The sequence below is a fragment of the Pogona vitticeps genome, chromosome 4, assembly GCF_051106095.1.
Source record: "Pogona vitticeps strain Pit_001003342236 chromosome 4, PviZW2.1, whole genome shotgun sequence".
NCBI lineage: Eukaryota > Metazoa > Chordata > Lepidosauria > Squamata > Agamidae > Pogona > Pogona vitticeps.
The window spans coordinates 148,831,749-148,857,216 of record NC_135786.1 but is presented as its reverse complement, the minus strand read 5'-3'; the positions used below and the strand labels follow the sequence as shown (position 1 = coordinate 148,857,216).

At 38.0% G+C, this 25,468-nt stretch overlaps 1 protein-coding gene across 6 annotated transcripts in view; it reads left to right on the top strand.

The window, feature by feature from the left end:
- Positions 1-25,468, top strand: part of CDH10 (cadherin 10) — a 159,807-nt gene that overhangs the window by 23,530 nt on the left and 110,809 nt on the right. The gene's annotated exons all lie outside the window — the stretch shown is intronic.

Genomic DNA, 25,468 nt, shown 5'->3' with positions numbered 1-25,468 from the left:
GTGTGCGATCGCATTTGCGATCGCTAGAACAGCCCCGTTGTGCGGATTCGTCGTTCTGCGGTGCACTCATTGTGCGAAGCACCACTGTATCAGGAAAAACATCCTAACTGTTAGAGCAGTACAACAGTGGAACTATTTACCTCAAGAGTTGGTGAGTGCTCCAACAGTGGAGGCATTCAAGAAAATCTTAGATAATCACCTGGCAGATATGTTTTGATTGTATTCCTGCATTGAGAAGGAGGTTGAACTTGATGGCCTTTTAGGCCCCTTCCAATTTCATTTTTCTATGATTTACTAGCAGTACCAACTACTGTATTCAGCTCCTAAGGATCCTTGTGAATACTAAAACAAGAAATAATACATCTTTATGTATAAAGCAATCAAGTGAATAAAATTTCTTCTAACAGTTTCACCTATGTGTCAAAGAGATACTCTAGGGCAATGTCTATGGCATCAAACAGATAAGGAAAACACCATGACTGGATTATGTACCATTGGTATTTTAGGAACATGCAAACCAGAGTACTGGAGATGTTAGGCTACCAGTCCATTTCCACGCCCAATTCAAAGTTCTGGTCATTACCTATAGAGCCCTATACAGCTTGGATCCAGGCTACCTGAAGGACCATATCTCCCTATATGTACTGTACCTTCTCGGCAATTAAGATCAGCAGAGGAGACCCCCCTCTCTATCCCATTGCCAGCACAAGCACAGCTGATGGGGACATGGGAGAGGGCCTTCTCTGTGGCAGCTCCTAGGCTATGGAATGCTCTCCTTCAGGAGATCAGGATGGCCCCTTCCCTGTTATCCTTCTGAAAAAAGCTAAAGGCCCATCTCTTCAGGAAGGTTTTTAACAATTAAAACTGAATCCCTGAACCCTATTTCAGCAAATAATTTTATTCTTTTCCATGTTTTAATATTTTAATTTTTAAAATCATATATTGTTTAATTTATCTTTTAATATTTAACTTATAGCATTTTTAAATTATGTGAATTTTAATGTTGTGAGCCGCTTTGGGTCCCTTGTTGGGGGAAATGTGACATATAAATAAAACTAAAACTAAAATTAAAGATCGAAAGGAATAGGTGAGATATTGGGTTTTAACTTGGATGATCTGAAAGAGGAATTAAGAAGAAAATATAGGCGGATGTAAAAAAGTAAGAGTACTTGAGTACTTAAATATAAGATTTAGGTAAATTGTATCAAGATATTTAGAAATAAGCCATTAATAAGATTTTAAAATATTTTTAAAAGCTGGATTTAAAAAAAAATCTTGCATGAAAAGGATTTCAGTGGCTAAAATGAATATAATGGCTAAATTTAACAGAATAGCGTTGTCACACAGATGGCAGAAAATGAAAAAAAAACAGTTCATATTGGTTGGCAGGAAGCAGACAATATTTTCAAACTTTACAGAAAACATGTCGTGGACTAGTATCCTGCATAGAAGTCAGCACACAACCAACTTGTTTGAAAGTAGTATGAGGTGTGTATTGCAGCTGTTATGTTTTGATGGCCTTTCTTGCTGATATACTTTGGACATGTAGAAATAAATGGGTTGAAATACTGTGCCCTGAGTGTAGCTTTCTGAAAGGAAGGTGTGCTTAATGAAGCATTACTTTAAATGATATGCATATCTGAACTGTGTAAAGTACTCAAATCTCTTCTGTATTGCTGAGGCTAGAAAAGGGAGAACCAAGTTTAACTTTTTTTAAAAAAAAATGATATATAAGGTCTTTTGGGCAATAGTTGGCTGCTAGTGGTACAGGGCAACTCTATATGACTCTTGAGAGAAAGTCTAAGTATCTGCTGAATGGAAAAATATAGGAAATTCTCTTGCAGAAATATCAGAAGGCTATAGCTGCTGATTCCCTCCCCTACTAATATTACAGTTGACTGCTTGGCCAGGGGGTACATATACAGACAGAGCTAAACCAATATTAACATGTGATGCTTACTACTAAATGTAACATAATGTAACATCTGGCATTTCAATTTAAAGTGAGATTTTCAATTTAGGGTTTACATTTTCCCAATCCACTGCATTTATTTTGACAAATACAAACTTTGTTCCTCCATATATTCTGCATTTTGTTCTTCTTCTGCTGCTGCTGCTGTTGCTGTTATGATGACGACTACTACTACTACTACTACTACTACTACTACTACTACTACTACTATTTCCCCATCTAATATTGGTTGTGATATGCAGGAGTTGAAAATAGGGTTAATAGGTTGTTATTAGTTGTAACATGCAGTAGATCTTTTGATGGAATCAATGTTCTTCCTCTTCCACTCTAAGCCTAACATTGACAAGAACTCTTACTTTGATTTGTTCTGTATTAAAACAGTTGCCTCAATTTTGAAGTAAAGGTATTTATTTTATTTTACTTACATCTATATCCTACTTTTCCTCAGTGAGCTGAGAGCTTAGCACATGGGCCTTCTTTCCCTCTCTTTTCTCTATAATAACTATAAAAGTGTATCAGGTTAAACGAGTGTGATGGACCCAAGGTCACCTAGTGAATTCAATGGCTGGTGGAGATTTAGCTCCAGGTCTCTTAGGCTCAGCCCTCCTTTATAACCACTGTATCGTACTGCCATCACTTGGTTGGTGTGGAGGGAAAATAATGTTCAGGGCTTCATAATATTCCACAAAAGCTTACATTAAAATATAGCAATTATTCTTTAAAGTGCCATACTTTTTTTTTTGCTTTTGTTTTGTTTTGTGTTTCTTGTTAAAATAATTGGAGTTTGTACTAAATTTCTGCTTTCCATCATAGCCATTTTACAAATGTTTGAGTTACAAATGGGACCTACCTCTAACCCAGAGCAGGTGAAGCAGCAATACTTCCATACCCCAGTATTTCATTCCTTCTGCTTACTGTGTGCTGGAACAATACCTATGCATTAACATTTGATTCTCATGTTTTGGTTGTCGAGTGTAAACCCTCCCATCTTCAAATTTCTGTAGTAATTAGTTTGACAGTAGTTCTATTCAGGTATTGTGCTAAAATGTCTCAATCCATTCCATTTATAAAGCTCATCTAGATTGGCAGTTGAATCTTGTTCATTTATTTCCTAAACTATTTCTAACCCATCTTAACTCAGTAGATTTCAGGGTAGGGTGCAACCAATAAAGACAATCCCAAACAATCTAAACAATCCCTGTCTGTGAAGCTAGAGTTTGGGAGTTCAATTCTCCACTGTGTCTCTTTGAGAGGGGCTGGATTTGATGATCCATAGTATCCCTTTCAGCTCTGCAGTTGAAACATTGTTGTTGTTGTTGTTGTTGTTGTTGTTGTTGTTGTTGTTGTTGTTGTTATAAGACAGTTTGTTTCCACTCTGGTGATGGGAAAATATTTTCTACCTCATTTGAGAAGAACAGGCTGGCTTAGGTCTAGGGCTGTCACTGCTATATAATCAAAAAAGAGGGCAGACATCACAAGAAAAAGAAGGACATGAGGGACAAGGAACAGGAAAAAGGAGGACATTTTTGCATTAAATTAGTGTATGCTAATTAAAACTAATATATATAAATATCACAATTAGACATTCATATAATTTAAGAGGAAGTATACTACTGCCAACCATATTATGCAAGATTGTAACCAGGTAACCACCTAGGGACACAGATAAAGATGGGATATAAAGCAGATAAGCAAATAAGACATAATGATTATCTGAAAAGCCCTATGCCTTGTACTTTCTACAGCATACAGAAAATTAATACATACTGTACAAAGAAAATGAACAGACGTCACTCTAGTTTTGTTGAAATATCTAGGTAGGCAACAACCAGTTATTTCAAAGGAATGGTTTGAACAAAACTAATGAATAAAACAATGCTTCCAGAATGTCCATTCCTGGGACTTAACTTGCATCTGAAGTTCATATGGAACTGACATGTCATGTTGTCTCCTTTCTGCCATGTATCAATAGTTGTATTTGTGTGTGTGTTTTGTGTCTTACAAAATGACCCCACCTTTAAAAATGAGAGAAAGTTGATTCAATGCATTTATCACTCAAATCCTCTATATTCTCTGCTTGGCCAGGAAAACTCACAAGTCACCAAAAAGGAGGATGGATCTTCAAATGGATGGCTTTCCTTCTTAAAGGAGCATGTATGGCCACTGTAATTAGGACACACATGACAAATTGTCTGGACTGCAAGGTTCTGTCTGCCAACGGAGGGACAGTCATAGGACTGCTACTGCTGTCTTTTCTACCTCACCCAAGATTTGCCATTTGAATTGACTGCCTCACTGTGCCTACTGGTAGAGAAGGCCTTGCCTACATGGGTTATTGTTTACTGCTCAGACCTCCTGTATTAGTCCCTGGTTGCAGGGAGGCATTGACCATTCCCCTTAGTCAATCATTCAGGTTTCCTTGGCTGTTATTATGAGCCATGAAGGACAACGATCCAACATACATGTGGTGGATCTTAATTCTCCTAGTATATCAGATGTATGGCCTCACATTTTGGTTTTAGAATCTTAAAGCCAGTATGAACACATATTTTGAGACTTTATTTGCCAGTAATATAATTTTGTAACCATTTCTTCTGCAAAGAGCAGAAACTATTCTAAAATAGTTCTCCAGCTGAAATGGTAAAAACAAAACAAAAGCGAAACAATAGCATTAACTACTACAAGAACAACATTCTGTTTACCCAAATTCAGATTTCTATATAGCAGTTCAATAGGTATATATAGGTATATATATTTCCTCATGCTCATCTATAGTACTTCATTTAGCTTTTCTAAGGTTATTAATATGAACCTCTTCCCTCCAAAAAATAATTTAAAAAACCATCCAAAGATGATCAAAGACTCATTTTTGCATTCTTATGTTACATTTTAAATTTCATAGACTTAAAAAATTGTGCTACCCTGGATTTTCACATATAGTGAGAGTGTGCTGTCAAAATAATTAGTGTGTAGTGGCAATAACATTAGTGCTATGATGGCAAACAATGAAGGAGTTTTAAAAAGAAAATAATAATTGCAATACATATGGAGTAATGGGAAAAAATACCATGTCTGGGAAAGTATCCAGTTCTTGAAACAATCCCAAAGTAAGATTGGTTTAAAAATAGTAACCATACAGGCAAACATAGGAACACACTTCCTCTCAAATGCCATGTCTGCACAGATTTAGTTATTGAAATGATCTTTGCTTTTCAGCCACAAAAGTATTTCCAGAGTAGCCAATGTTCCACCAACATAATCAAGATTGGTTGTTGTGGGTTTTCCAGATTGTTTGGCCGTGTTCTTAAGGTTTTTCTTCCTAACGTTTCGCCAGTCTCTGTGACTGGCATCTTCAGAGGATAGGAGTCAGAACTCTATCTGTACTCTGTACTAATCAAGATTGCTGCTATTAGCAGGATCCGATCTCAAAGGCACAACACAAAGGGAAAAAGAATTGGCAAGGCTAAAGGGGGGGCAAGGAAATTTAGATACTAGTTCTAACCTTTGAAATTGGTAGGAGCAAAGCGAATGTGAGGGCAAGGCAGAGGACAAATGATAGAGAACAGTTGAGTCTGCTTGTTGGCAGGCATACCACTGAACATACCCACACTGAAATGTACATTTCACATACTTGCTATCTGTAATGTGTATGTCTCTAATCACATTCTGTGCAGGGATGCAGTCATAATTTGGAAACATCCCTTTAAGCATAACTTGCATTTCCTTTGTATTGTTTCTTTAAAAAGGTTAGATGAACACAAAACCAGACAGTACATATGGAAACATCCACCCACCCCTGGGGAGAAGGGCCTGAAAAAGCCAAGCTGTCACTAACAAAAGGCTTTCCATAGGTATAATGGAACATGTTTTGGTCCCTCAACCATGGTTTCTCATTCACAAACATGATTGAATTCTATTGGTTGGAGTCCCCTGCAGGTTGAAATGGAGGGAGAGATGCATGTAGTTCTTGCAGTTCTCTTCTTTTGATTTACTTCTTGCAAAACACTGGGAAAGTGAGGAATGACTGTGTAGATAGAGGGAAACTGGAGCTGGAAATCAGGAAAGATGAAACTGTTGTGCATACATAGTTTTTATAGCTGCTGAATACATCATATAGGATCCTCAGAGTGTTCTCCAGTGATGTGGTTTGTTAGCCACAGTGTAACGATCATTATCAAAATGGGATAGTTTCAAGACTGTTCATTCCAGATTAAAATCCTAGTTAACCTACCAGACTCACAGACAATGCTACCCCCCCCCCCCCCCAATCTGTTGTTTTTCAATTGCTGCATTCAGATCAATTAACAGGGATTCAGGCTGTTGGTGATGGTTAAATATTTTACTAGGGAGAGTCACTCTAAGGTTTGGACTCACCACCCTCCTTCTCTGAGATCCTTCTGCAAAAGATTTGGCAGCAGCCTAGATAGATCTTACACCAGAGACACCATAGGTCTTATTTATCAAACTGAGGTGAAATTGACACCGTTCATGAAAATGTATGATTGCATCCTATGGTAGATTCCCCAGAGCATTTGAGTTTAACAGCTTCAATGATAGAGCACATCCTCAGCATGTCACAGTTTGCAGGTTCAGTCTCTGTCAGAAAAAAGGATAAAATCCCAATGTGAGACTGTGGAGAGTTGCTGCCAGTCAGATTAAACAGCACTGATCAAATGGGCCAATGTTCCATCTCATAGATAGATCCCGTAGATTCATGTGTGGATGCCATCTATATAGCATACAGTTGCAGTAAATTATTTGCTAGACTTAGAACAGCGTGTTGGAGTTGGAACTCTAGGAATTTTGCCACAGGACTGCTTTGCCCTTTTCTTTGTCTTCATAAAGAAAAATAATTTGCTATAGAAAAAACTGTCCCTGTAGCTAATGGAAAGGTTCAGCCCTTCTCAGCTTTTCTTATTTATTGGCAGTGACACACACACACACACACACACACACACACACACAGAGACACACAGACACACACACACACACACACACACAGAGAGAGAGAGAGAGAGAGAGAGAGAGAGAGAGAGAGAGATGCAGAGGCCCTTCTTTCTGGTCTGTGAGCAAAAGCTGCCCTGGTCATATCTTACCTAGACTACTCTTTTTGTTTTAAGTCTTCTGTGTTTGTTTCATCTTTGTCCTCACATCATCTAACCTGCACACCACCAAAATCATTTGACTCCCTGTCACTCTGGGCCACGTGATTCCCCTTCTTCCCTACATTGGCTGTTCCTTTTTCTTAACATACTAAACTCTTGGTCACCCTGCCTTTTCTGTTCACTGCTCTCAAGAAATCCCTGCCTATGATCTTCCCTATGAACTTCAACAGCCTCCATTATCCTCAGAAGACTTCAGTTTTGTCATGTGCTGCCCCTTATGCTTGTGACTGTTTCCTTTGAGTAAAATCAACTAATGAGTAGTCAGTGAGAAGAGATTTGTTGTTTTTAAATATATTGATGGATATTTCTGAGGAATATACTCCAATAATTATAGAAACTACCCTTGAGAAATGACCCCACTGTCTTACAGAAATATGGTAGTTTACCTCCAGCTGAAAGCAGTGGCAATACTGTCATTGATTCTAACAGAGGAAGATAGCTGAAAGAATTAACAGAAGGAACTTATTATGATCCAGCAAGGGCATTTGGATGCTGGAAACCACATTCTACCAGGGACAGAATCTTTGTTACTTCTTTCTCCCTCTCAGCAAGCCCTGGGCCACTTTAATCTGACTGCTTTGACTGTGCTTGACAGATTCTGAAAATATCCAAGATTTTCCTCTTTCACGGCAAGTCCTACATTTTGATTTCCAGAAAGCATTATATTTTCTTCTCGAAGGCTTTCACGGCCAGGATCTAATGGTTGTTGTGGGTTTTTCAGGCTGTTTGGCTGTGTTCTGAAGGTTGTTCTTCCTAACGTTTCGCTAGTCTCTGTGGCCGGCATCTTCAGAGGACAGCACTCTGTCCTCTGAAGATGCCGGCCACAGAGACTGGCGAAACGTTAGGAAGAACAACCTTCAGTACATGGTCAAACAGCCTGAAAAACCCACAACAACTATTATATTTTCCCCCATGGATATGAACACTGGTAACACTAGTATCAACTTTATATCTTAACAGATTGTTCTGGAATTATAACATTATTTCCATTCAAATTTGTGACTTTTGCTGAATTCTGATTTAAAAAATGAACTGCAAGGAAGTACTCACCCATTTCATGCAGTGGGCAATGTAAACTTACACTAATGCTGTCTCTTACCTTCAAATTGTGTACATTTTTAAAATATTAATTTACAACAAATCAGGAACAACTTCTTGTCCATCTCTATTTTTGATTGGAAAACACTATATAAAAGCCACATTTGTTCTTTTGAATGGGGAATAATGTGCCATGAAGTTAATTATACATGTAGTGTGTAACACAATGTGTAGTACTTCAGAACTGCAACTGTCATATCTGTGTGAAACTTACTTATCCTTTTGCTGAATAGCTGTCCTGATTATTTAATGCTAGTGTTCAGGAAATCAGAACTTGGAGGTGAGGAAAGGAGGTTTTGCACTTCACTAGAGAACAGTGTGTTTTCCAATTAGTATAATATATGAGTGCAGTTCTACCATTTATTAGCCTCGATGCCTTATCACCTACTGCAATAAAAATTTTAGGAAATTAATCCTCTTTGTTTCCTCTAGTGATAAATCAGATTCTTCCCCTTCCATTTACCTGCTGAATATTATTACCTGCTAGGTTATGCCAGCCTAACTTCGTTAACTCAGTTTTTGCAACTGATGCTATGGTTCATTTTGGTTGCAAATTTGCATTTTTCACAAGACATACATGCAATTTGAATAATTTGAATAGTTTTTTTAAGTATATAATAGGTATTTGGTTGGATTTCTTACTCAAAGATGCTTTGGCAGAAGCAGTTAGGAATTAGGCATAACTTTCTTCTGGCTGATCCCACATGTGCTAAGCAATAACTGAGAGAGGGCTGCATTCTGTCAGACTCATACTTCATCCAGCCCAGGGATACAGCCACAATGCCAGGACAAATGTAGGTCAGACATAGGGTAATCCTAAATAATTTACAACATCCTTACACTGAAAGAAATTCGTCACAGGTATTGGAAGTATAGTGTTCACTCACTGTCCCTTGGCAATCTTGGCCAGTTAGAACTGCACTCCTAGTCCTTAGACCTATTGAACTCAATGAGTTTAATTGCTTATATAAGTCCCAATTATTTCAGTGAACCAATTCTAATTATAGTTAAGTCAGAAACTAACCTAATCTATTGGAGTGAGGCATACAGAATATAAATCTGGTTCAGTTAAAAATCTACCAGAGTAAATAAATGGGCATTTGTTCTTTTAACCATGGTGTACTGCATTATCCAGGAGAAACTAAGCCTTTTTATCTTCTTTTTATTTCAGTAGGAGTGAATTACTTATTTTTGACTGAGGTGAGTAGGATGCAATGCCTTGCATTGCCTGGATCATGTCACTACTTAGCAACTTTGAATGAAATGTGTCACAAAATGACTGATTTACAATCTTAAACTCAAAAGTCACCCATTATACTAGAGACAAGACATTCCTCCCCTAATAGCAGCACCACTGATGTGTTTGCATAGTGCAATCTTCTGTGTATTTCAGACAGCATCTCTTCCGCACATTTGGAACTGTTCCATTTTCCTTTTGAATACACAATACATGCAGGCATTGAGCATTGTACAGTTATGCCCTTAAGCTATATTTTTTCTTTGCCCATAATGGTAAATGGTACTCCAAAAAACTGTGTAGTTTAAAGTGACAATTTAAAATGCTAGTATAGCCAGGCAAACTACCTTTAAACATAACACGAGTAGATTTTTCAGCATTCAAATTACAGTAAGCCCTGGGGGCCATGGGAAGAGTAGGTAGTTTTTTCATCAGCTAATGTTGGATCTCAGTCAAATGATCTTTTATTCTCCAGAAGAGTAATTCCCAAATGCTGGTGTCTAGAGGGGCTGTATAGGGGTGTGAGCTACACGATGCAGCTTCTTATTTCCAGTTGTCAAGCTGCATTAAAGAAAACTACTAGATTAATTCTAAATGGCTAGTGCAACTTAATATTACGTTACCCTCAGCATCTTAATAGCTTTATAGACTTCATACTAGCAGCTCCGGTGCCATTAATATTTGTAGAGCTTTTATATGGCAGTTGTATGCAAGTAAATAAAAGTACAGAATGGCTAAGAAATGACAGCACGTCACCTGGCCCTCCAGAGAAAAGTCATCTTCTTCATCATTGTCATCACCATCATCACTACAATCAACAACACAATAATTGGGATTTATGCCTACTGAATTCCACTGAGTTTCTGTTTCTATTTCCCCATTCCACTGATCCACACAGTGGTGTAGTGGACCCAAGACATGCAGAAAGTAAATGGCAGAAGTTTTTGATAAGCAGGAATAATTTCTGTCTGGCTGCTTGGTTCTCTCTCTCTCTCTCTCTCTCTCTCTCTCTCTCTCTCTCTCTCTCTCTCTCTCTCTATCTATCTATCTATCTATCTATCTATCTATCTCTTTCACTCTCTCTCTCTCTCTCTCTCTCTCTCTCTCTCACACACACACACATACACACACACACTGAGAAATTTCACAATAGATATGGAGGGAGGAAATGGATTTTCACAACAGTATGTATTATAAGCTATCTGATTTGTAAGGACATAACAAATGTTTGCAGATGTTCATTGTCCATGACAGAAAGGAATGTCTTGACACGTCCTGCTGAAAAATTGCCAACTGCTGAGAGAATTCTTGTTCCTTCCTGAAAAATGACCCTTTTCTCAGCAGCAGCATTAGTACAAAAAGTTTCCTTAAAAAGAGGTGGTGCTTTGGTTTTACACAAAAATTGTACATTTTACTTAATACCCTTGTATTTTTTTGCAAAATCTTAAGTTTTGGGATGAAAATACACAATATTTTCTTTACACAAAATGTAAGTTTGTTTGTGCCCCCCCCAAAAAAAAATATTTGCAGATTTTTCACACACACAAAAAAATCTAGCATGTAAAAAATGTTCAGAAACTCTCAAAATCTTGCCCAGTGGGGTAAAACTTTTGAAATTTTTCATTTTCATCAGTGAAAATGGAACAATAAAAGATTTACATTCCTGATGTGTTGTAATGCAAAATATTTTGTAGTGGCTTGGTTTTGAATAGGCCATTTAGACCTGAAGGACCTGTTCGTTGAGGAGATTAAAACTGCTAGCACTAGTTTATTGGTATGGATTGACACAACAACCTACATGTTTGGACATTCCTTGGAGTCTTAACTGTGAGGTCTGTCATGATGAGCAGCTGTACCAACGGGAACAATACTGGAGGGAACTACAGTGGAGAAGAAAGCTACAACAAACTGGGGGAAGTAATGAGAAGAAAGTAATGGAAGTTCATATGAGACCCTGCAAAGACTGTCTCTACATTGACTTATAGTTCATACTTCATTCTTCAAACTGCAAAATCATGTTTGTGGTTAGATAGAAAAACTAGAGGGTGTATTGTAACAGGGTACATTTCCTTCATTTTCTCCTGTTAGCTGCAAGTGTAAATTGAATATACAATTTTTCATATCAGCATGTAAGGTTGATAGTAATTACTATCACGGGGGGGGGGAGTTGTGAGAATGAATTATTTAGCAAATATTCTACACAGCTTTGATAGTGTAAAGTGCTAAATCCTTGTTAAAGTCTCTTGCAATTTTTTCTTTCATCCTTCTGATCCTCCTTCAGGTTGAAACAGAACTCTTGATTTGACACTTCTTTCAAAACAAACTTATGCAAAATTCTGATACAGAAAATGCAGAACCTGGGATACTATTCAGGGTCATCTTCATTATCATTTGAATTTGTTTACAGTAGTGGCTGTTCAGACCTCACACTCCATATAACTTAGGTTAAATATACCTGAGTCATTGACTCCTCTCAAGTGTTCACTGCTGAAGTGAATGTATGAGCACACAATTGTTTCAAAAATGGGCAACCCATGATCTGAGGACTACATGCAGCCCCTCCACTTATTCTTGCAGCCTCCAAAGTTCTCTTGCTCCTGTCATTACTGAAATTCCACAGTATATCTATGAGAGAAGTTTTATTTTAAAACAACACATGTAGAAAACATTTATCTTGTTTTGAAGCTGAATCATTCCTCCAGAAGCCAGACATTCAGCAGGAGGTGTTTGGCATGGTTTCCAGTTCCTTCAAGAGACTCAGTGCCCCTCAACTGCCAGAAATTATCTGTCCAGGTGTTATGGATGCTTAAAAACTGCCCAAGAACATGCGGCTCATTTAATTCACTGTTGGAAAATGTTCTATGAATGCATTCTCTTTGGGGGGGTGACATATAATCTCTAGAAGTAGGGTTCACCAGAGCATTTTCCTTACCTGTGCTGGAGAATAAAAGCCCACAAATCCATGTTTTTCATGGTTGTGAACTCTTCCCTAGTAACTAACTTACAAACCTCAAATTCATTTTGGTAAAAGGAATGAATCAATTTAATATGTATCATTTGCTTTTATGTCTTAAAAAAATTCAAGTTTGTACTGAATCTGTCAGATGCATGTTAAATTGCAAAATGCCTACAAAATGTTGAGAATGTGTGGGGTCAGAACCTATAAATAATGATGCACTGATGGTTAGACGAAGACCAACAAAGTGAAGAATTTTGACATTGTGCTGGTATCTTGAGATCTGAGTTGTAACAGTCAGAGAGATATGTTATTTGAGAGATATGTTATGTGATGGATCGGCTGCATTCTGATCTGCACCTTAGTCCAAGAGACGCAGATTGGGCAATGTCCTGAGGAATAAGCTTTTTTTTTAAAAAAAATCATCATCATCATCATCTATGGGTTTTTTGGAAATGCAAACCTGAACTAACTATTTAATTGCTGGAAGAAATACTAACCTTTTAAAGGTGCCACTTCTGCTCTGTATATTCATAATATCATTTTTTTCAATGTGGGATGCTTGATGTAACTTGCCTGTTGGAACCTGTCTGTCTATACAAGAGTTCTTAGTCATATTGTTGCCATCTAATTAGCAATAATCACATTCACTATAGTTTCAGTTTGGTCTGTAGCACAACTTGGAGGTGCTTGCATGCAGCCATCAGTGAGCACATTATTAAATTACATAGCCTCTCAAGCATGCACTGTCTCTCCATGCCCCAGTTAGTTCTTCATCCTTTGGAAAGCCCGTCCTGCCTTTTGAAGCTGCAAGGCGTCTGCCTGAACTGATGCACAGAACGCTTGACAAACTAATGGCAGGTGTGCTTCTTAATGCTGCTCTGATAAACTTGATAGCCAGCTGACAGGACAAGAGTGCTGAAAAGCAGGAGCCTGGAGACTTAAAACGTTCTTGCCCTGAAGGGAGAAAGTGCCTTTTTTATAGGCAGTCAGTATCATTTAGTGGAATTCACACTGCAGCAAGGAAATTAGCTGGAGGATATAAGAAATGTTAGTCCTATTCACGCATCATTAATCTAGACTGTTGACTACATATTAGTGTTTTGTGTTCTCTCAATCCTGGCATAAAAATGTTTGGTAAACTAAATAAAGATCAAATTATTGCCACTGTGTATGATATGTGCTATCGAAGAATATTTGATGGTGATCCTATGAATTAATGACTTCTAAAAGCCCTACGCTAGTCTTCTGGAGAGTACTCAAAAATTCTCACTCTTGGTGATTTTCTGAATCGCATCAGGCTTGCTGAGACTTCCCCTTCTACCTTTCCCAGGATTCTGAGTCTTGCTTTTCCTCGCTATTTTTTTTATAAGTATTGGTTTCCACCTTTCCTTTTGTAAAACAAACTGCCAAATACTGCACACTTAGTGCACTTCCAAGATATAGAAAATATGCCATTTTGCACAGGAATTGTAATATTTCTGTGCAAATAAGTGTTTCTTCTGGAGAAAAAATAATATTCAGACAACATCTCAGAAATCCCATGAGTTCCTGAAAGAGAGTCGTGATCTCCTTTACTGAATCCATTCATCTCATGTTGAGGTTTCCTCTATCTTCACATATCCCCGACTTTATTGTCTTTCCCAAAGAGCTTTCTCTTCTCATTATACGTTCAAAATACACTGTAGTCATTTTAGTTTGTAGTGAGAGTTCAAGCTTGGTTTGATTTGATTTAAACCCCGTTTATTTATTGCGTTTTTAGTTGTCCATAGTTTTGTAAAACTTCCAGCACCTTCAAATAATTTATTCCACCACACCTTGTATGTTTTTCTCATCGTCCAACTTTATATCTGTACAGTAACTGGGAATACAATAATCTGAATGATCTTGACCTTCAGGAGACTAATGCTACTTTATATTTCTAAGGGCAGTTTCATAATTATTACACAACTACTTCCATTCATGCACTGCTGAGCCATGCATCCACAAAGTAATATTCATATTGTAAGTATAGAGTTTTGAAGGTTACCTAAAAAAAATAATTGCCAATATAGTTCAAAAAATCAAGCAAACATAGCCACTATTGCAGTTACACTTTTTAACAAATTATTGATTTCATGTCTTCAGAGATGTTTCAAGGTATGTTTAATTCAAAAACCTGATTTTCATTTTCATTGAGCAGCATAAGGAACAGTGTAACTCAGTGTCTGAACCATGTGATATTCTTCATCCACCATTTGGTGAACCCACATCCTCATAACTGTGAATGCAAACCAAAAGATTACAGTTACACTGCAAAAGGAATAGTTCTTGTTATATTATAGCCATAATGTGATGCAGTTACATTCATTATTGAAGAAAACAAGTAACCACAAGTAACTGGCTCTTACTTTCAGGCTCTATGTAAGCATAAGGTGAGAGCATTTCAATTGTCTGCTGTTCTACAATTAACCAGTGTATTAATTAACTTCAGTTAATCCTTTAGTCCACCTAAGCACTAGCTTGCCATCAGTCAGCTTTCAGGGGCAGTTACCTGCTGTATATAGAGAAATTAAATGTGAATGGGCCAGACTTTGTGTTTGCTCCTACCGACCAATACAAACTACTCTTGTGCTATATTCTTCTTCTTCTTCTTCTTCTTCTTCTTCTTCTTCTTCTTCTTCTTCTTCTTCTTCTTCTTCTTCTTCTTCTTCTTCTTCTTCTTCTTCTTCTTCTTCATGGTTTAAAATAAAGTGTCTCCATGATGTAAACAGAAGAACCGATTATTAACCAGAGAAGTGTGTTTTCTTGTTGGAAAGTGACCTAAAATACTGTTCTGCCACATAATCATTTAATTTAGCATGCATATGAAACCTAATTTATTTTTATTGATTCTCCATATGTACACCTCTCTATCACTGATAGATAGATAGATAAAACTTTATTATAAAAGACCAGCCACTGAAAATTGTGCCTTTGGGTAGCCAGTGGCAAAAGTGGAAAAGACAGCAGGAAGGAAGGAGGGACAGATGGGCCAAAAGATAGGGAGGCTCTGCTGGCAAAGCTGCTTGTCCCTTTAGAAAGCTTGGCGGCTTCTGTTCCCTCTATCCCTTTAAGAATTCTCCTGCTGTTCCTGGGAGGCAGAGGGAAGAGAGGACACCATCAGTCCTATCACAGCCACTTCCCGCTCCTGCTGTAGGTTATTTCTCTCCTTGGGAAGCAGTTTGTGTGTGCAGACTTCCTTTCCTTGCCTTGTTTGTCCCCTCTTTTCCTCCCCAGTCAACCTTTTGTGGAACAAAGTTAAAAAATGTGTAGAAAGAAGCCAGGAGAAACCAGCAGAGCTGTTTGGGAAACTGGGTAGGAGACAGCTGGTTCAACAGTCTTAAAAGGGACAGAAGCAGCAAAGTTTATTAAAGAGAGAAGTAGCTTTGCTGGTAGACTCTCCCTTTCCCCCCCCCCCCTCTCTAACCACAGCAGCAGGCATGAGGGCAGGGTTGGCAAACACAGGACAAAACTTCAGATGCAATAATTCTAAAAGCCAATGTGGCCCCCTCAACTGAGATACAACACAGCTTAAAAGTGGATTATTTTTTTTGCCCAAGAGGATGCACACACTGACTCAAATACCACGTGGCAACACATGGTTTCTAAATCAAATGAGGCAAATATAAATGTAAACAAGCCCTTTGACTCAGTGAAACATTAATTGATGTTTACGTGCATGTCTGTAAAAAACTATTGAGGGAGATGGTAAATTTGCAACATATTCCAGCAGGCCTGGATAGTTTTTCAGGGGACATATTTTCTTTGAAGCTATAGGGAGTATATACTTAAACAGGAAAATAAGTTAAAGATTGCAGAATACAGACCATTGCCTGACAGGGTCTACTCATGTGGCAAGCACGAATCCCTTACATTTCTTTGTTTTTCTTCATGTTGGTTGAGTTCATAGTTATTTAATGAAGAATTCTAGTACAGAGAGGAGATACAGTACAGTACTTGGTGTTTTACTATTGTTTTCATTATACAGCTATCAGTTCATAAAGGAGAATATACTTCAGGACTTCTTTAGGGCTTGCTTGTTATGTAGTTTGTACTAGAAAGTAATACTAACCTCTCATAAGCAAACCTTTGTAACTTTAGATTCAGAGATTGGCATATGCTCCAGCCAGCTATTATAGACAGAACTTGGAAAGCTGTTTTTGAAAAGCAGCTTCTTGTTAGTACTGCCTTTCCTGCACTGCTATAAACAAAATCACCATTACGGAATACAATACCTTACAGTCAGCTTGTGGGGGGGTTTCCTGTCACATTGCTCATGATTTGTTGTCACCATTGGGGCTGTGTGTGCACAGGCTCAATCTAATTACTATTCCCAACTAAAGTAAACCTATTGAATCAATAAGACTTACTTAAATACAAAGTCTCATTGATTCAAAAGGATTGCCAGTATTTAGGACTAAGAAAAGGATTTAATCCTAAAATTAATAATAGATTTCTTGTCAAAGCTTCTCTAAAAATACCCTGAAAAAGCAACTTTTTAAATAATGAGAAAAAGCTGTTTCGTGCATCAGTAAAGAAACACAATTCCTATTTATTGGCCAAAATTCTCCTGGCTGGTGTAACTTTCGGAGGCAAATTGCCACAAATTAAGAAATCACCATAGATATTAACAGTTGCATACTGAGTTGTATGACTTGGTATGCAACCGATAGGGCTCCTGTCTTATACAGATTCCTATGAGAGACATATAGATCTGTGTTTGCACACAACTGCTGAGGAATTTACTTGTAATCTTATAATGTTGTTGTTGTTTAGTCGTTTAGTCGTGTCTGACTCTTCATGACCTCATGCGCCAGAGCACGCCAGGCCCTCCTGTCTTCCACTGCCTCCCGTAGTTGGGTCAAAGTCATGTTGGTCGTTTCGATGACACTGTTCAACCATCTCATCCTCTGTCGTCCCCTTCTCCTCTTGCTCTCACACTTTGCCAACATCAGGGTCTTTTCTAGGGAGTCTTCTCTTCTCATGAGATGACCAAATATTGGAGTCTCAATTTCAGGATCTGTCCTTCCAGTGAGCACTCAGGGTTGATTTCCAATATAATCTCAGAATATATTGTACTATTTTATCTTTACTTTAGTTTTTTCTCCTGGATATCTCTTTGATTTTTATTATTTAACAGTTCAGAACAGCATCTTCTTTTCTAAGTTTTATTGCGCAGACAAGCAAGCATATAGAAAATTCAAAGTAACAGGTATACATTGGCATAAGATATATAAATAGGGATATAATATATTTTAAAAATTTGAAATATATTTCAAAATCTTCAATCTTCTATTCCAAAATTTCAGTTCACATATGCAGATAGCACTCTTAATTTGTAGAGAATAGTATGATTTACTAAATTTGTATTTTCTGTAATTACTTCCAAATACACAAGGTTAGAAATATTTTCTGTGTTGAAAATGAAAAATGCAGGGCACTTTAGAAAATTAATCAAAATCTATTAGATTTTAATCAAAATCTATTTAGATATTTAAAAAGCAAAAAAAGAGCATGGCAAAGCATAATGTATCTAAATATGTCACATCATATCACATCATATCATTCTTACTTCTCCTGGCAGTGATTCTCTTCCCCCTCTCAGCTAACAACAAAATCTGTGTGTCTTCTCTCAAACTAAACAAGGCAAAATTTATCTCATTTATACTCTTGGATATCAGCAGAGTCAAAATATTTTTCACCAAACCTTTGGATTCTCAGGATGGTGACATCTCAACAACTTATTTCTCCAGTCTGCATGGATTCCAGCATCCTGACTTTCAACGGATTGAACATAGACTCAACCCTCTCATGTGTTAACACAGGTCAATATAGTTCAGTGAACACAATGCAAAATTCATTTCTGCTATTTTCATTCAATGAAATATTTCACTATTTAATTTAAGATTCTCTCATGCCATATAACTTTATTTAAATTTATAATTGACAATAAGGTCTACAGAGTTTTCCTAAAAGCGGAGCAATTCAGTTCCAAAAGTTACACCTTTTGTGTTATGCTTGTGTAAGTAGGTAAATGGGTTTGGGTCACTGTGTCAAATGTAATTTCGTTCTATCCTTGTAAAAAAAATTAACTTATTACATGTAACTGAGCAGGGTGCCATCCATAAATGTTGAATGACCATTCCCATCACTCCCATCTAGTGATGATGGTATTTGTAGTGTACCACATCTGGAAGGCACCACATGGAGGGAGCTTCTGTATAATGAGGCAAATCATTTCACAAGGCTGATTAGATAAAATACAAATTTCTGTTGTGTCTGGCTTTTATCAATATGAGTGCAGTATTTCACAGATGGAAAATTTATGGCTTTGTGAGCTGCATGTTGCTTCATAAGTGCAGCTGCTTTGTTCAGACTTCACATATGGGAGTGAGGGAAGGATAAGCAGGCAATCCTGTGTGGTGACTCCCCATAGCCATGCACATGTCTCAGTGACTTTTTGATATGAATAGAAGAGGGCAGAGAAACTTTATAGGTGTGAGTTTAAGGCAGATAGTTGAAATGGGCATACAATGTTTAAAATTGTCAGCTGAGTTTCACACAACATGGCTATTGAACTTGATGGGGTTATCCTAAGTTGGAAAATTGGAAGAGTTTCCTTTGAGTACAGTATAAGCATTACTAAGGGACTTTAATATACCAGTCATCTACAGTTGTGTCTTCTCAGAATTTCAATTGTCCTGGGTATTTTATAAATTATTTTATTGTATCTACAGCTTTTATTTACACCTTTGCAGATTTTTTTAGTGTTACATGTTGAAATGCTTGGTTCTCTGCTCCTAGTTTCATCGTCTGTGCTTTTATTCATTTCACATTTTAACGTATTGTTTTTTGCAGTTTCAAGTACAGTATTTTGTATGTTTTACAGATTGTTCACATAGTAAAGTAAAAATACAGCTTTAAAGGCAACAAATAGACAAATAATAAATACTCCATGAATTTGGAGTTGCATATCATGGGCGTCTGCAGCATTCTGAGGGGAAGCAAAAGAGTTTCAGCAAGACAAGTGAAATTTCTTGAACTACTAAGAGGAGTGTTCACACATCTGGAGAGAGGGATTATGTTTTTGTGAATAAGTATAATTAGGATGTTTCTGACTGGCTAGGACGTTAGGTCATTTTCTAAAGCACCTTGGTTTTGGAATTCCTACCACAGGGAGACCTGTTTGATGGCTGCCTTGATCTCATTTCAGGGCTAGGTTAAAATCTGGCTTTTTAAAAATGCTTTTGGGGATCATGGTGTGATGGCTGTGGAGTTCTGTTACTGTGTATGTGGTCTTGTATTCTTCTAAGCTGTTTTGTATTATAATAAATTGCTCATTGTTCTTAACTTGTGGCATATTTACCAGTACCCAGATAATATCTCCTCTTATGTAAGAGCACTAAGTGGTTCAAAATATTGGCCAGAATCCTTCTTTGGATTTAAGCAAGCATGATTTTAATTGTTTAAATTGTGGCAGTAGACTGCTACAAATGAATGAGTTGTCATTCTCATTTCTGGTTGTGTATTAAGTTGTGCATGTGGCATCTGAGAAGGAGTACCAGTGGCAACTTGTTAATAAGTATGGCCATCGTTCACATCAACTGTATTTATATGCTAATACAGAAAAAGTGAATGATTGTTAACCTCAGGATGGCATGTATATTCAGAGTTTACTGAAGGGAGGATGCCCCTTTGTTCATTAATTGAACAGCCATGCTGTTGGTTATCAGGTTTTTTTTCCTTGCACAAAAATAGATTATTGCTTGAAGTTAGGTGATCATCCAAGTGCTTTCACTTAAGATAGTGGACTGGACTGAAACAGGAGTCTCTAAAGGGATAGATGGGGAGGGGGAGATATGCCTCTGCTAGACTGATCCATTAAGCAACCTTGCTTGCCAAGTATGTGTACATTAGTTGGTTTTCTAGTTTCAACAGATTCCATCCAAGCTTTCATTCCACTGACCTAATTTAACAAGAAGGAAATTCAATAACAGCTGCTAACATTGAAGATTTATTTCCCTAGAGAAAATTAACAACACTTCAGCATCAAATGGGTATAGGTGGAGGGTGGAATATATATGCCTGTGAAGCAAGGAGAATGGAAACAGAGCTGTGAAAAAAGTTGTTCTCTTTCACAGACAGTGCAAAAACCATCTCATTTTGATAGGAATGGGAAAAATAATCACTGTTCCTTTTTTTTACTTTAGACTGAACGTAATAAAACACCTCAGAGAATTTTGAAGCCTTGTAAGATCCACTACCTCCATCCAACTCTGAAACAAAAAATATTATTTTTCTTCTTAAAGTCTGTAATTTGTCCAAAATACCTGTAATCCTTTCCCTTTCATAAAAACACATGCACACAAAGCAAGCACACAAAATAATTGAGTGGTTGCAAAGAAACATGCAAACACCTCTTCCATTGCTCCAAATGGATAAATAAAGCAGGAGCAGCCATCCTACTTCGGGGCAATTTGTGCAAAAAATATCTTTTTTTTTTCATTCTTGCACATAAGAATCCTTTTTCCTATATACAGTGGGGTCTCGACTTACGAACTTAATCCGTATTGGAAGGCAGGTCTCAGGTCGAAAAGTTCTTAAGTCGAATCTGAATTTCCCATAGGAATGCATTGAAAACCATTTAATCCGTATCTGCTCTTTTCGTCCATTGAAACTAATGGGAAGCTGCTATTCCGCCTTCTGCCACTAGAGGGAGATATTTTTTCTTTTTTCCTTTTAACCTAAGATGACTTAGCTTTACAAAAAGGGGGGAAAAAGAGTTCGTAACTCAAATCTAAGTTCGTAAGTCGAGTCCGTATATTCCTATGAGAGCGGTTCATAAGTCGAAACATTCGTATGTCGAGCCGTTCGTAAGTCGAGACCCCACTGTATGTACATAACAAAATTCACATATATGTGTATATATCCTGAAAAGGAAATGCTTCTGAGAAAGAAAATCTTAGTTCCACATAATAGCTTAATCCCTGCACAAAGCTCCGGGAGGCAGTGAAAGACAGGACGGCCTGGCGTGGTCTGGTCCATGGGGTCACGAAGAGTTGGACACGACTAAACGACTAAACAACAACTGCACAAAACTAGATTGCATGGCTAATTGTTGATGTGTGCCCACCTGCACCCCTCCCTGTCATGTGCCTGGCAGACACTTAGTACCTTATCAATTATCTATATTTAGTCATAGCAACCTAGATAACTTCCCCTGAGAATGTGTAAATTATCCAGTTGGATGTTGACTGCTTTTCTCCTTGTCCGAGCTGACTGACTGTTGTCATGAGCAAGGGAGATGGTGCCTAGAACTAGATCATCTCCCACCTTCCAGAAAGGGGTAGACTGTTAGCAGAATTCATCTTGGTGGCAGTGTATTCAGTGTTCATATAACCAGAACTGGTAGCTGGAATTTTCCCTAAAGCATGATCCACACATGGAAATATGTTTCTAGGTACAAAGTATGCTTGCTGGATAGGGCATGTATCTTTAACTATGGAGGTAGACTAGCCAGTTTAACAGTGGGTGCAGTATAGTGATGTCAAAGTGTAGGATGTGTTAATCATCAGAATCCCAACAGACATGCCCAGAGGGCAGAATGAAAATGGAGTCAGCTGTGTATGAGCATATGAGCATATCAGTCCTAGAAGTTTTCATTTCTACCATTGACAAGTCTTTTGTAATGCTAATTTAAGTAAATCCCATTCAAGATCAAGCTGCCCTCAAATTATTTCCTTGTGTGCGGGGGGGCTTATGGGTTGTAGTTCAGTGGTCCCCAACTTGGGCCTCCAAGCTTGGGGACCAGTGAACTATATCTGTCATCCAGATGTTCTTGGATGTCAACTCCCAGAAATCCTGGCCAGCAAAGGTGGTGGTGAAGACTTCTGGGAGTTGTAGTCCAAGAACATGTGGAGGCCCAAGTGTGGGGACCACTAGTATAGTTGGTAGAATGAACAAGGACTCAAGAGATATCGGTTCAATTCCCCACCTCTGTCATGGAAACTCATGGGGGGTATTGGAACTGGTTACACCACCCACTTACTTTGAAAACCCTATTCCAGTCACTATGTCAGTTCTGACTTGATGACCCATAACAAGACATTCTCATAATGATATATCATTGGTAGAGGGTGGGCTATTTTTATCCAGCTGTGCATCCAGTCATTCATGTGGATTTCTAATGTACCCTTTACTTGTTCCTTTTCATGGAATGTAACAACTCCATGGGCAAAGTGCTACACGCAGTGGAGCTTTCTGCTCATGCAAGAGGTTGCTGGATCCCTCCTTGCACAAGGCAACCAGGAAGGAAATGTGTATGATAACAGGATATTAGCCTTAATAGGTAGGCTGAAAACGTGAGGAAAGATATTTCCCTAGCTCTCTTCTTCAAATAAAGAATGACTATGTGAAGAACAGAGCCTCCTCTGCCCATTAAGCCTTTCCATGTCGTGGATCATGTGGAGAGCTCCCATAGGCAGAGAAGGCTCACCTCTTCACAACATCATTCTTAATGTAAGGAGAGTGGCAGTGGAGAAGACAGGGTGAGCTCACTTTTCTCCTTACATAGAATGACTGCATAGGTCGAACATTACACATCTTTGGTGGTTTGGCTAAAGCAGTGGTTCTTAACGTGGGCGATAATGCCCCCCAGGGGGCGATTTCATTTTTCAGGGGGGCGGTAAAACAAAAAGGGGCGGCGTGGGGGCGCTGGAGCAGAAGGGGGGCGGTAGGGGGGCACTGGAGCAAGCCAAACCTGTGAAGATGGCTGCAGCCTTTTTGCAGTGTGCATGAATATATATTTTCCTCCAATCTTAATTTAGTTTCAGAGTTTTCGTCTTGAAATTTTTAGTTCCTGCATTGCAGTTTGTTTTTATGCCCTTTTAATATATCTTTTTGCGTCTTGTGAAAATTCACTTGCAACTAAATCATTAAATGTTACTTTTTTGGGGCATTTCATTTTCTTGTAATTGAATTTTGTTTTCAGGGGTCATTGGATTTAAGTGTCTTAAGTAAGTAAGTAAGTAAGTAAGTAAGTAAGTAAGTAAGTAAGTAAGTAAGTAAGTAAATAAATAAATAAATAAATAAATAAATAAATAAATAAATAAATAAATAAATAAATAAATAAATAAATAAGATATCAGCGCGGGGAGGGGGGGCTATGATAACTTCCTCAATGGCTCAAGGGGGCGTTTCTTTCAAAAAGGTTAAGAACCACTGGGCTAAAGCATTAAATTCCTAAAAGAAAACAAACACACAAAAATAACCCTATTGAAACGAGTGTGTAACTCATAAAATTGTATTTGAAAAATAGCATCAATATCTAATCAGTATAAAATCAAACTTTAGGGTTTCAGACTTAGAATTACATAGGATCTACTGCTTGCTAGTTTATTTGTTGTTTAGTTATTAAGTCATGTCCGACTCTTCGTGACCCCATGGACCACAGCACGCCAGGCCCTCCTGTCTTCCACTGCCTCCCAGAGTTTGGTCAACTTCATGTTGGTAGTTTATTACTAGATAGCAAAAGGATTTGCAAAGTGTATGCATTGCTGATCAGTCAAAGCAAACGTCATGTTTTACTATTATGTAAACCTAACTTGTGGGGGGAGGTAGTCAGTAATGCCATTGGGAATGTGATGAAATCCAGATGTTTCCCTTCATAGGCTTTCCCCTTTTCCTCCCACAAAGTTACAGAAGGTGCCATGGGAGTTGGGGAGTGGTCACAGGAACTTACTGGACCTGAGCTTAAAGGGAGGGCCCCAGGAGAGGTGTGCCAAAACCTGAATCATTTAGTTATTGCAGTAGTGCTATAACTACAAGGTGATAAAGGATCTATGTCTAGAACCTTATGAAGTTTTACTTGAAGATTGACCCAACTCTGAAAGGCAAGGGAAACTCTAATTTAGGTAAAATAGATACTTAAACATTCTCTTTTACATTTGAAATGTTTTGTTCAGACCCAGTGTCGTTAGCCAAGGCATTGGACAAGAGATTAGATTGGAATTCAAGGGTGTTCTAACATTTCCCAATAAATACTTTAGGACCATGTAAAATGATTTTTGGGGTTGACATTGTTCAAGTATTATATTATTTTTTCAGAGCATCAGGACAGTTAAAATATCTAATAAGGTAAGGCTTCTGTCCATAGGAGATCTTGAAGCACTTTCAACCAAACACATATGTAGGCTTCTCTGTCAAATTAATCACATGAAAGTCTGCATGACTTTTGGATATGGCAGTGGAACAGAAGGTGGTGCTTACACATGTCCTCACATTCTTACATCCCATGGAAACCTCCCCATAATTTTATGCCTAACAAATAGGGCTTTAGTTATATTTAGAAATCAAAGGGACACCCAGTATTGCAGATGGAGATGTCCTTAGATGCTTTGAATCCTGATGTGTACCTTGCCTAGACAGAGAACATCTGCAGCCTGTTGACACAGTTCTAGTACGGAAGCCAGACATATTTGGGCTTGTGAGCTTCCAGCTTGGAAGACCATTTTGGAATAGTATTTAAATCATTTCAGTATCCAGGTAAAAGTTTTCAGATACGCCTGAGGCCTTTGACAGCTGCTCTCAGACAAAGTACACAATATTGGGCTGAATGGATCAAAGATATAATAACAGCAGTATATGTTAAAAGTCAGAACTACATCCAGGTCTGCATAACTAATTCAAACTGGGACTTCTACAGAAGAAAGCCTTCTTCCATCTGTGCATACTGCTTACTGGATTTCCACAGGGTAGTGACTTTAGATGTATTTTAGCCCCAAACTACCTAGAATTCACCCTGATGTAGCCTTAAATGAAGACCTAAAGCCCACTTCTTCCCATCAGTTATTTCATTCATGGCTGACTTTTTTTCTGGAACTCTGCATCCTAGGAACTTTTCTCTATTAGAAAGTTGCTTCTTGTCATGTTACATTTCTTCTGATGCGTATGATGTTCTCTTTTGCCATTTAAAGCACCCTGGGGAACTAGTATTCCACCAGTTTTGTGATTTCTAAAAC